At 41.3% G+C, this 12,313-nt stretch overlaps 1 long non-coding RNA gene across 1 annotated transcript; it reads left to right on the top strand.

The window, feature by feature from the left end:
* The first annotated feature begins 1,585 nt into the window (after positions 1-1,585).
* Positions 1,586-7,746, top strand: LOC123999418. Its single transcript, XR_006832449.1, has 3 exons — positions 1,586-1,636; positions 6,523-6,710; positions 7,561-7,746. It is a non-coding gene; the product is annotated as an uncharacterized LOC123999418 (long non-coding RNA).
* The last annotated feature ends 4,567 nt before the right edge of the window (positions 7,747-12,313 follow it).

Here is a 12,313-nt window from a genome sequence, read left to right as displayed (position 1 = left end):
GGTGCCCGACGGTACAGTCGATGACGTGCCACGCGACCATTGGATGATGCATGCAATGTCTGAGCAGGGGACGCGACCTAAAGCCTACAAAAACATGCGCCATGGTCCCACTACAAAACTGCAGTAACTGGATACGGGAGCATACATAGAAAGCAAATCAAGACATAATTTCCAGGGTCTTTCCCCATTTAAAAAGGGCATAATGCCATCATTTTCATGTGTTTAATTAGAATATTTGCAGTGGAAAGAGCTCCTGCGGATTCCATAATGAGCTCTCTGACAGCCTTTGCACACGGATTTTACGCAATTCTGATATTTATATTTTGCTTCAGTTAGTAAAATGTTGTGTTGTCGTTCAGCATGCTTACGTTGGTCCCCTTTTGCATACATATGTGGAAAAAATAAGTTCCTTGCATGCATGTTGTATTTCTTTGTGAGCATAGCCTAGTATATGTTATAGTAGGCTGATACAATTAGGCCGCTGCCTAGATGTGAAATACTTTGAGGGAGGGAAATGGTTCATTCAATATAATGTAGGCGAGAGAAAGAAACGCAAAATAAAGGTGCAGGCTAATATTGTCTGACGTCTACATTTGAAGAAAAAAAACATACAGGGATGTATTTTATATCTATTACTTTGCAAAATTGTTGGTATGTGGGCTAGTCGTTTAATGTGAAACCCGTGTATTATCATTTGTAAGATGTGTGGCCGAGACAATGTAGAAACACTTTTGGCATATAACCCAAGGAAACACTTTTAAAAACGAATTAACCTTTCAAATGAGGGTCAATCCGTTCTGTTTTCACTCCCCGGATTGAAATCTTCCCAAAATAATTGTTGCTTTACTAGAACTGTAGAATCAACCTTTATTATAATTGTATAAATGCATAATCATATAATACCATAGAAAATGTATTTATAAAGATCCTGGGGGCGCTCTTTGAATTTTTTGATGAAAAACATTCCCGTTTTAAACGAGATATTTTGTCACGAAAAGATGCTCAACTATGCATATAAAAAACACTCTGACGTTTCCAAAACTGCAAAGATATTGTCTGTGAGTGCCACAGAACTGATGATACAGGGGGAAAAAACAGATAAAAATACAATTAGGAAGTGCAGCAATCTTTGAAACTGCCTCATGGCAATGACTCCTTATATGGCTGTGGAGGAGCTAGGAATCAGCTTACCTTTTCCACGTTTCCCCCAAGGTGTCTGCAGCATTGTGACGTATTTGTAGGCATATCATTGGAAGATTGACCATAAGAGACTACATTTACCAGGTGGTCGCTTGGTGTCCTCCGTCGCAATTATTGCGTAATCTCCAGCTGCAGTATTTTTCAGTTTTCTTCCGATGAGAAGCCAGCTGCCACCACTGATAGATTATCAAATAGATATGTGAAAAACACATTGAGGATTGATTCTAAACAACGTTTGGCATGTTTCTGTCGATATTATGGATCTAATTTGGAAAAAAGTTTGGCGTTTGTAAGTGACTGCATTTTTTTTTTCTTGGCCAAACGTGATGAACAAAACGGAGCTATTTCTCTTACACAAATAATCTTTTTGGAAAAAATGAACATTTGCTATCTAACTGAGAGTCTCTTCATTGAAAACATCCAAAGTTCTTCAAAGGTAAATTATTTTATTTCAATGCTTTTCTTGTTTTTGTGAAAATGTTGCCTGCTGTATGCTAGGCTTAATGCTATGCTAGGCTATCAATACTCTTACACAAATGCTTGTGTAGCTTTGGTTAAAGCATATTTTGAAAATCTGAGATGACAGTGTTGTTAACAAAAGGCTAAACTTAAGTTTAAATATATTTATTTAGTTTCATTTGCGATTTTCATGAATAGGAAACGTTGCATTATGGTAATGAGCTTGAGGCTATGATTATGCTCCCGGATTCGGGATTGCTCGATGCTAGAGGTTAAATTATGGCCTCATAGTTGACAAGCTTATCTGACTTACATGTCTTCTGAATAATGAAATTATAACATTATTTTGTAAATCTAGCAAGGGACTTTTTTAAATTAAACTCAACAGTGTATCTTTTTGAATAATAGTGCTAGTTGGGAAATTATAAAAATGTAAAAGCTGCCCATTTCATCAAACAGGCATACTTGTTTACACAGGCTATCACACATGTAGATTATAATTATAATTAACATGACCAACAAAATATCAATCATTAATTAGTCTATCTATTCCCTTAATTGGAGAGGCTTATGTTGTATCCTATATAGTTTTTATTCACTGTTCAAGTAATGAAATTCATGGCAAGTAATAATACCAGTCTAAGCATTGGAATGCTACAGAAACATTCATATTAATCATCATTTTTTGTTGTTGTCATATGTTAAATGTTTATAATTCAAATACATGACTCACAGTTTGAATGAATGTTTATGGTCTTGAGGTTGAAATGAATGATGCTTCAGTGTGTGAGTATCAAGGTTATTATATTTTTGTGTTTTTATTTATATTTGTTTAAAGATTTTTTTTACATTTAATTTCACCTTTATTTAACCAGGTAGGCTAGTTGAGAACAAGTTCTCATTTACAACTGTGACCTGGCCAAGATAAAGCAAAGCAGTGTGAACAGACAACAACAGAGTTACACATGGAGTAAACAATAAACACATCAATAACACAGTAGGAAAAAAAGAGTCTATATACATTGTGTGCAAAAGGCATGAGGAGGTAGGCGAATAATTACAATTTAGCAGATTAACACGGGAGTGATAAATTATCAGATGGTCATGTGCAGGTAGAGATACTGGTGTGCAAAGAGCAGAAAAGTAAATAAATAAAAACAGTATGGGGATGAGATAGGTAAAAATGGGTGGGCTATTTACCGATAGACTATGTACAGCTGCAGCGATCAGTTAGCTGCTCAGATAGCAGATGTTTAAAGTTGTTGAGGGAGATAAAAGTCTCCAACTTCAACGATTTTTGCAGTTCGTTCCAGTCACAGGCAGCAGAGAACTAGAAGGAAAGGTGGCCAAAGAGGTGTTGGCTTTAGGGATGATCAGTGAGATACACCTGCTGGAGCGGGTGCTACGGGTGGGTGTTGCCATCGTTACCAGTGAACTGAGATAAGGTGGAGCTTTACCTAGCATGGACTTGTAGATGACTTGGAGCCAGTGGGTCTGGCGACGAATATGTAACGAGATCCAGCGGACTAGAGCATACAGGTCGCAGTGGTGGGTGGTATAAGGTGCTTTAGTAACAAAGCGGATGGCACTGTGATAAACTGCATCCAGTTTGCTGAGTAGAGTATTGGAAGCCATTTTGTAGATGACATCGCCGAAGTCGAGGATCGGTAGGATAGTCAGTTTTACTAGGGTAAGTTTGGCGGCAACAAGTAGACTGCAACTCCTCCCCCTTTGGCAGTTCTATCTTGACGGAAAATGTTAAAGTTGGGTATGGAAATCTCAGAATTTTTGGTGGCCTTGCTAAGCCAGGATTCAGACACAGCAAGGACATCAGGGTTAGCAGAGTGTGCTAAAGCAGTGAATAAAACAAACTTAGGGAGGAGGCTTCTGATGTTGACATGCATGAAACCAAGGCTTCTTCGATCACAGAAGTCAACAAATGAGGGTGCCTGGGGACATGCAGGGCCTGGGTTTACCTCCACATCACCCGCGGAACAGAGGAGGAGTAGCAGGAGGTGCGGCTAAAGGCTATCAAAACTAGTCGCCTAGAGTGTTGGGGACAAAGAATAAAAGGAGCAGATTTCTGGGCGTGGTAGAATATATTCAGGGCATAATGTGCAGACAGGGGTATGGTGGGGTGCGGGTACAGCGGAGGTAAGCCCAGGCATGCTAAACGTTCTGATCTGTTCTTCCAATATCTTCAATATGCACCTCAGAATTGGAGAGGCAGGTGCGCAGTTGCGTCGTGGGTGTGTTGGTCTTCACTTGTAGCCTGTGAGAAAGACCCGATCACATGATGGAGAGCCATGTGAGTGAGAAGTGCTTCAGAGCACTCAGCACTCAGGGAGAAGGGCACAACGGCCACTGGCAGCAAAAGGCATGGATTTGTTTTAGGTTGTATTATGGCCACACAAATGGGATGCCGCCGTGAAATTCGCGAGGCATTATCAAGTGCTTGTCAAATTCTGAATGAGAGACTGATAAAGTGTGTACAGCCTACTCAAAAAACAAAGCAGAGCTCATGCCTTTCAAGCTACTTTTTTCAATTCATCATTAGAGTTGCATCATGCAGCCTTACGATGTATTAGAAATCTAAACATATAGCCCAACGTTTGTAGAACAGCTAAAGTTACATTAATAACTCTAAATGAAGCATATAGTTTTAACCTATTTCTTTGTTAACCGCTCAACACGGAATACGCGCTCCCTCAAATCATTTGGAGGAAATATCCTTTCTATTTTATTTAGCTTTGTTCAATTGTATTCTTCATTCTATAAAATAATATAAAATAATGCCAGGGAATTCTACGCAAATAGTGTCTGCTAAATGACCTAGTGTAGCCCACAGCCATTTGGCATAGCCAGATCAAGACAACTTAGTATGCTATTCGGTTCTCCTGAAATAGACTACATTTTCTTCATATCATGCTTCTTTAGACCTGTCTAAAATAAATAATGGATTTATTGTGATGGCGTAGGCTTTATTACATGGATTTATTGTGAAGTTGTAGGCTATCAAAACTAATCGCCTAGAGCGTTGGGGACAAAGAATAAAAGGAGCAGATTTCAAATGTAGATGTTCCAAAGGTCTGCATCAGTGGCTTGTAAGTTATGTGTGGAAGCCAGAAGATGCTAAAAGTATTTATGTTCATTAACGTCAATTACCACGAGACCGACAGTTATATGCTTGACAATCACCGGCTGATGAAATTTTGTGACCCCACAGCCCTAGACATGAATCCAACATAACAGTTATTCATTTGTGCACAAACTTGTCACATCCTGATCTGTTTCACATGTCTTGTGCTTGTCTCCACCCCCCACCTGGTGTCTCCCGTTTGCTCCCATTATCTCCTGTGTTTTTATACCTGCATTTTCTGTTTGTCATTGCCAGTCCATCTTGTTTTGTCAGGTCTTACCAGCATGTTTCCCGTTTATCCTGTTCTCAAGTTTTTTGTTTTCTAGTCTTCCCGGTTCTGACCTTTCTGTCTGTTCTGATCCTGAGCCTGCCTGCCGTCCTGTACCTGTCTGACTCTGACCTCGTTTACGATCCTCTGCCTGTCCTCGACCTGCCTTTCGCCCCTTTTGTTATAATAAATATTCTGAGAGTCAAACTACCCGCCTCCTGTGCCTCCGTCTGGTTCTTATCGTGAGTCGTGATAAAACTGGAATTGCAGCCAGACTAAGTCAGTGGCACAGATGGAACTATAGAAGATAAATCTCCTTCCTTCAAATGTTGATATTTGTTTGCGTTGACAACCAAACACAATTCAATATCACTTTTCAAATACAATAAATAGCCTAATTTGTTAACAAATAATATGTTGCATTCACGTCTCCAACTCAACCAAAAATGAGAGCTGAAGAATGAGATTAAGCCAGGGGCTCAGATGGAACTAGCCAAGCAGTAAATACAGCTCCTTTAAATGTTGATATAAGGTTGCGCTGTCAACCAAACACAATTCAATATTACTTTGTAATAGAGTAAAGAGCCCGCAGTTAAGGATATCTTACAAAATAATGTAACATTCATCCTTAAAATAATGAACACATCCATGGGCACATTTGAGGTTACAGTGACTAAACATTTATTTTTATGTAATCATATAAAGATGGCATGCATAGGTCGTCGCAGGGTAGAGCTTCACAATTGTTGTAATAATCTGTGAATAATCTCAAACGGCATTGATCACTTGCACCATGTACCTTTAATATAATCTCAGCTGCAATCCAGATCTTTTGGTTCTGCTAATTAGATGAAGCACAGTGATAATAAATGAATCTCTTGTATGAATTAACAAAATACCTGACATTGTGTTCCCATTTGAATTTTGCTGTGCTTATAAATAGTTGAAAGTGCAGTGGCAGACATTTGGGTGACAACTAAAAAACTAGACGCTGTATTTCCATTGGTATTTGGTTGTGCATTTAGATGGTTTGAAGCATAGTAATAACCCATTTGAAATGTTGGCTGTCTTTTTGAGTGGTGGCCCTATGGGCCCAGGTCAAGAGTGGTGCACTATATAGGGAATAGGGTGCCATTTGGGAAGCATACTGATTATGAGCCATGGATGCCTTGCCTGGATGAGGTAGCCTCCCACTGGGCACACACTGGTTGAATCCACGTCTTTTCAATGAAACGTGGAATAAAAGTTGAATTGACGTCTGTGGCCAGTGGGCTCTATCTTCAGCCTGGACTTTCCCATTTACAGTATGTGTATTATAATATAGAGAGAAAATGTGTGTGACAAAGCAACTAAATAGCATCATGAGCAGTGTTAGCACAGTATAATGTAATGCAAAGAGGGCAATTCTGTGGCAACAACATAAATTTGTTCATATTGTTTGAACCTTGTCTTGTAGGGAATTCTCTGGGAAGAGAAAACACAGGGTCCATCTGGGCTAAGCTCCAGTGGTGCCAGTGACCACCATGTCATCTGAACCCAGGATAGACCAACACAGCCTGGCCATGGCCCTAGGTCTTATCTGGACCCACACTGCCTCTGGGACTAGTGCTGCGTGCTGTCCCTGTCCTGGATCGTAGGCCTGGGGTGGGTTTGGAGCCTTGCATAGGGCTGGAGATTCTTCCCCGCTCACACCACTTTCCCATTCCCTGGCTTTTCCACGTCGGCCTTGCTCACAGCCTCGCTCCTGAGAAAAAGCAGACACCTCCACCAACGCCACCCTCCCCCTTCTCCCCTCCCCCTTCCTCTTCCTCCCTCTCCCAGCTTTCTTCTCTTTCCCTTTTCCTCTCAGGCTTTTTATATGGCAGGTCCTTTGACATATGACCTCTGCCATGCATTAGACAGCTTGTACACTATCGTACAACGGCAGAAATACAGAGCATGTGATTATATAGTCATGTCCATAGAGCTATTTAATAGGAAGCACTACTTTCCAATCTCTGTCCATGCCAGTTGTCTGCAGCGATAACATTGTTGATAAATTCCTCCCTAAAACATATATACTATAATCCAATCAAACTACATTCACTTGGATTTTCAGTTCGCTTGGCAATTTAGGAAGGTAAGAAATCATCTCTGTGTGGTGTAGAAGTCATTGGGGCAAAAAAAATGTTTTTACCTGTCTACCTGCCTAATGGCAGGTTTCTGTGGACTCTCTGCTTGGCTATTGGCTTATGCAGTACGAAATGTTGTAATTCTGTGTATACATTACACTCATTTTCATGACGACTATTTGTTCTGCCTGCCACCAAAATGAAACATTTGTTTAATATACTTTTATCTATTTATTTATTTTTAGCAAAGGGGGCTCAATTTCAGTTGAGTTTTGCTGGAGAGGCAAAACGTTGCCGCTTAACAATGAACCTTTTGTGTTAAACTCTTGTGTGTTTTCTTCCCCTGTATCTCTGTGTAATGGAGTCTGTTTCTATTGGTGCAGGAGATGGTCTGGTGTTGACAGCAGCACTGTTGGACCTGGTCCTGGATCAGATGTCGAGACGATGTTGAATGGAATCCATTCTGAAGGAGAGAAATGTAGTTAACCTCATTGATCTTAATTGATTCAATATTAAGTCACAAGTGATAATGAACACAGGGACTACAAATCTAACATCTGGCACAATGATTGTTGTACATTGTCACCTGTCAAATAAAATAATAAAAAATAATAAGGAGTTCATTTCACTGTCAGTCAGATTTCAGATAAAATACTTCATTATCCACTTGCCTTGACTGGAAGAACAGCAAGTCAGGATGGAGACACGTGGGTGAATGGAGAGGGCAGTGGGCACAGATCTCCTGTGAACTCATCTCATGGGATGGGAGCCCATCAAGTATTTCTATGCATGCCGTCATGTACGATGTTGTGCCTTATTTCAGTAAAGCTCATAATTGGCCACGGAGCCATGTTTTTGACTGGCTGAATTTATTGCAGGGGCCCCAAGCTCAAGACCTCTGTTTTTCAAGCTTTTCCGAGATGTTTTTTTTTCTACTTCTGTACATGTGTCATCTTCTTAAGTACTCCTCACCAGAGTCGTACATAATATGTTGTTTATTTGTGAGGAGGATAACAATGGTCTGGCCAAATAATCAATTCTAAGGTTTAAACACACTCCCCCCTCCAATCTATAGTCTGTAATTTGGCGAACTCTGAACCTGCGGGCCCCCCTCTGCTGCTGAGAACCACCGTTGGCCGGCCGCACTGGAGATGGGGTGCATTGTTTTATGGCTCTGTCTGTCTCGTGTGTCTCAGACCAAATCCTATTTTTATTGCTTGCTTATACATTCCTGCTGCAAATGGTTTACATACTAAAGCAGGGAGCCCTCCTAAATCACCTGGCAGGGCCAGGCAGCTGGGACAAGGTGGAAACTCTGTCATCAGGTCGCTTCTCACGGGATTAATGTACCCCAAATCAAGATAACATCTCCGCCTGACCCGTAGCACCGGATTACATCACTTTAACAGAAAATCAATTTAGACTCTTGTCATTTCCTGTCAGTGGGACTCCTCTGTGACATTTTATCCCTCTTTCTTTATGAAAAGAAAGAAAGCAACACCCATTCATGAATGATATGTTTTTCTTTTCTTCATCCGAGGGTCCTTCAACACTGTTCAAACACTGTTGAGTGAAGGTGGAGAAGCTGTAGTGAAGGGGTGCACTATGTAGGGAATAGGGTGCCATTTGGGACGGAGCTTAGGAGTCTTGAGAAGTTTAAGGGGGCTGACTCGACCATTCAGGATGGGGCAACAATCTCGTCCAGCGTTCAGGAGGCCCCAGATTGCAACCACACACATCCTCTGTTGCCTACTCTTTTGTAAAACCTTGTTCCATTCATGTTAGCTGCTCATTAAAGGCCGCCCACTGCCTCTGCAAAAACAATCTCCAGCCTTCAGATTTATACCACACACTATAATGTGGGCCATGATCACATTTTGGCTTTCTTTAGTAAATCCATTTGGCATGATAAATCAAATCATCAAATCAAGTAGCGCACACAGTTTAGCAGATGTTTATCGCGGGGTAGCCTAGTGGTTAGAGCGTTGGACTAGTAACCGGAAGGTTGCTAGTTCAAACCCCCGAGCTGACAAGGTACAAATCTGTCGTTCTGCCCCTGAACAGGCAGTTAACCCACTATTCCCAGGCTGTCATTGAAAATAAGAATGTGTTCTTAACTGACTTGCCTGGTTAAATAAAGGTTAAAAAAAATGGGGAAAAAAATGCTTGTGTTACCAGCTCCTAATGGCTCAGTAAAATGTTAAACAAGTAGACAAATAATAAATAATAATAAAAAACTAGAAACAACCAAAATAACACTGTCAGTAATCCAAATGCAATCTATGCATACATATATACATCAAAATATATAGTACGAATTATATGTACAGCAGTAGAATTGATAAGAGGTATGTGGAGGTCATGAGCGGTTGAATGGTCCCTGCTATTAGAGTAATCTGACTTCCCATGAACAGCCAGACACTCCCTTTACGGGTTACTTTCATTTAGTTTATGTTGATGTAGAAAATGTGACAATACCTCTTAATGTTTTTCTCTCCCTTCGCCTTGGAAGAGAACTACTTCCTCACATGTGGGAGAAAATAATATAATAATAATATAATGTTTCTTAAAAGTCTTTATGAGTGAAAAGGATGTTACCTCATTAAAGAAAGGGCCGTAAATCTGTCTCCCCACTCAGCCTCACCACGCCACATCTGGCCCGCTCCGCTCGCTCACTCTAGCCACTCATTGTTCCTTATACTCAATGAGCTTCCCACCCGATTTACAGATGCCATTCACGTCACATATTGTTTAGCCTCCATTGTGTCCCTTCACTGTTCACGGTGTCATGTTTTGTTGGTCCGATTGCATATGGGACTTTTGCCAAGACATCATGTACAGTATGTGTGTGATGTAACAATGACAGATGCGTTAGGGACTGTATATGGGCGTATGGCTCGAAAGCACTTGAAACCAAGTAGGGAGACTAAATACAGACATTGTTTGCATCCCAAATGGCACTCTATTCGCTATATAGTGTGCAACTACTGACCAGGGCCACAGTTGACTCATAAGGCTCGGGTCAAAAGTACTGCAATATATATAGGCAATAGAGTGCCATTTGGGATGCATCCGTTGTATTAGTCGATGAGGCTAGTTCTCTATTTATGTCAGAGAGAGGCGGAACCATATTGTCCCTGGGGTGAATGAGAAGTCCTGTAAATTCATGCAATATCTTCTCTCTTCTTTCCCATACAGATTTTTTAAAATTATTTCAATATAGTTAATAAGGTCACGTAATATTTATTTCAAATGCATGGAGATACATTTGCATCTTTTTGTAAAACGCATTTAAGGCCTTAAAATGTATTCCAGAGATGCATGTCCATACATTTGCATCTTTGCTCAAATGGATGTAAGACCTGACAATATTTTACAAATGCCTGGCAATGACATCTAGTCGACAGGGTGGTCCTAATTCGGATTCTTAAATGACTCTTTATTTATTGATCAACGGCGATCATGTTTTTGGCAACCAAGCCAAAACTTTGGCAGTGATATGATTTAAACTGTGATTTCACCATACTTTAATATTCTGTCATAAAGAGCACATGTTCAACTTCATTAAAAAAACAGACGTTTTCCCAAAGATCTGACACTAGGCTGTTTCTATCATTTTTTCTGTTTCATTTGTTATCGATTTAAACATAAACTATACATCATACAACGATCCACAATATGTCAGTGTGTAGGTCTGTGTTGCGCTTATATGGCTCCACTGTGGATAGTTAGTGGTTTTATGATGCGTTCGTAACCAAGTGGGAAGTGGGAATTTACCACATCTGGGAAAAGTCCTCCTTAACAGCAATCCAACTGGTCATTACTACACTGAATAAAAATATAAACACAACATGTAATGTGTTGGTCCCAGGTTTCCTGAGCTGAAATAAAAGATCCCAGAAATGTTCCATAAGCAAAAGCTTATTCCTCTCAAATTTGGTGCAGAAATGTGTTTACATCCCTGCTTGTCCCTGCAGTTCTCCTTTGTCAAGATAATTTAAGAAGCGGATTAAACAGCATGATCATTACACAGGTGCACCTTGTTCTGAGGACAATAAAAGGTCCCTCTAAAATCTGCAGTTTTGTCACACAACACAACGCCACAGATTTTTTTGAGGGAATGTGCAATTGGCATGCTGACTGCAGGAATGTCCACCAGAGCAGTTGCCAGAGAGATGTTGCCAACGTCGTTTTAGAGAATTTGCCAGGATGTGCAACCGGCTTCACAACTGCAGACCACTTGTAACCACGCCAGCCCAGTTCCTCCACATCTGGCTTCTTCATGGATGAATCCCAGTTTCAACTGCACCGGGCGTGTATGGCGTAGTGTGGGCGAGTGGTTTGCTGATGTCAACATTGTGACCAGAGTGTCCCACGCCTCAGCCGGCTCGTCGGCCTCCCACTCCTCAGCCGGCTCGTCGAGCTCCTTGCCTCGGCCGGCCCATCAGGCTCGCCCAGGTGGGACGCCGAGTGGCGTCCCTAGAGGGGAGGGGGTACTGTCACACCTGCTCCCTCCTGCTCCCTCTCTGTCACACCTGTCGCCATCATTACGCACATCAGTGCTTCATTGGACGTGAGAGTCCAGGGTGTTCAGGTCCCGGAGCTAACGGTAATTCTCCTTAGAACCATAGATGAACAGGAGCAGCTTCCTGACCTGGCATCTCACAAAGGGCATCTGCTGAATCCTCAGGTACTCATACAGTAAGTAGAACCAGGAGTGGTCAAAGATGGGAGGGGGGATGCGGGGGTTGGTGTCAGTGATCTTTGGGGTGGCAGGTAACCTAGTGGTTAGAGCGGTGGGCTAGTAACCGAAAGGTTGCTAGATCGAATCCCGAGCTGACAAGGTAAAAATCTGTCGATCTGCCCCTGAACAAAGCAGTTAACCCACTGTTCCAAAGGCTGTCATTGTAAATAAGAATGGGTTCTTAACTGACTTACCTAGTTAAATAGATAAAATAATCAATTGGACTCACCTGGACTCCTTAACTTTGTTGATTGCCCCCTCTATATCTGTCTGTTCCTCAGTTTGATCCCCCGTGCCAGCATAAAATCCGCCATGAATCCCATTGTGACAGAAATAATGGAAGCTTGTTGTGTGCAATTGAATGCAAGATTCACAAAAATGTTTAAATTGTT

Source organism: Oncorhynchus gorbuscha, linkage group LG16 (assembly GCF_021184085.1).
Source record: "Oncorhynchus gorbuscha isolate QuinsamMale2020 ecotype Even-year linkage group LG16, OgorEven_v1.0, whole genome shotgun sequence".
Lineage (NCBI taxonomy): Eukaryota > Metazoa > Chordata > Actinopteri > Salmoniformes > Salmonidae > Oncorhynchus > Oncorhynchus gorbuscha.
The sequence above is the reverse complement of the archived record's forward strand: the minus strand, read 5'-3'. Positions and strand labels throughout refer to the sequence as shown.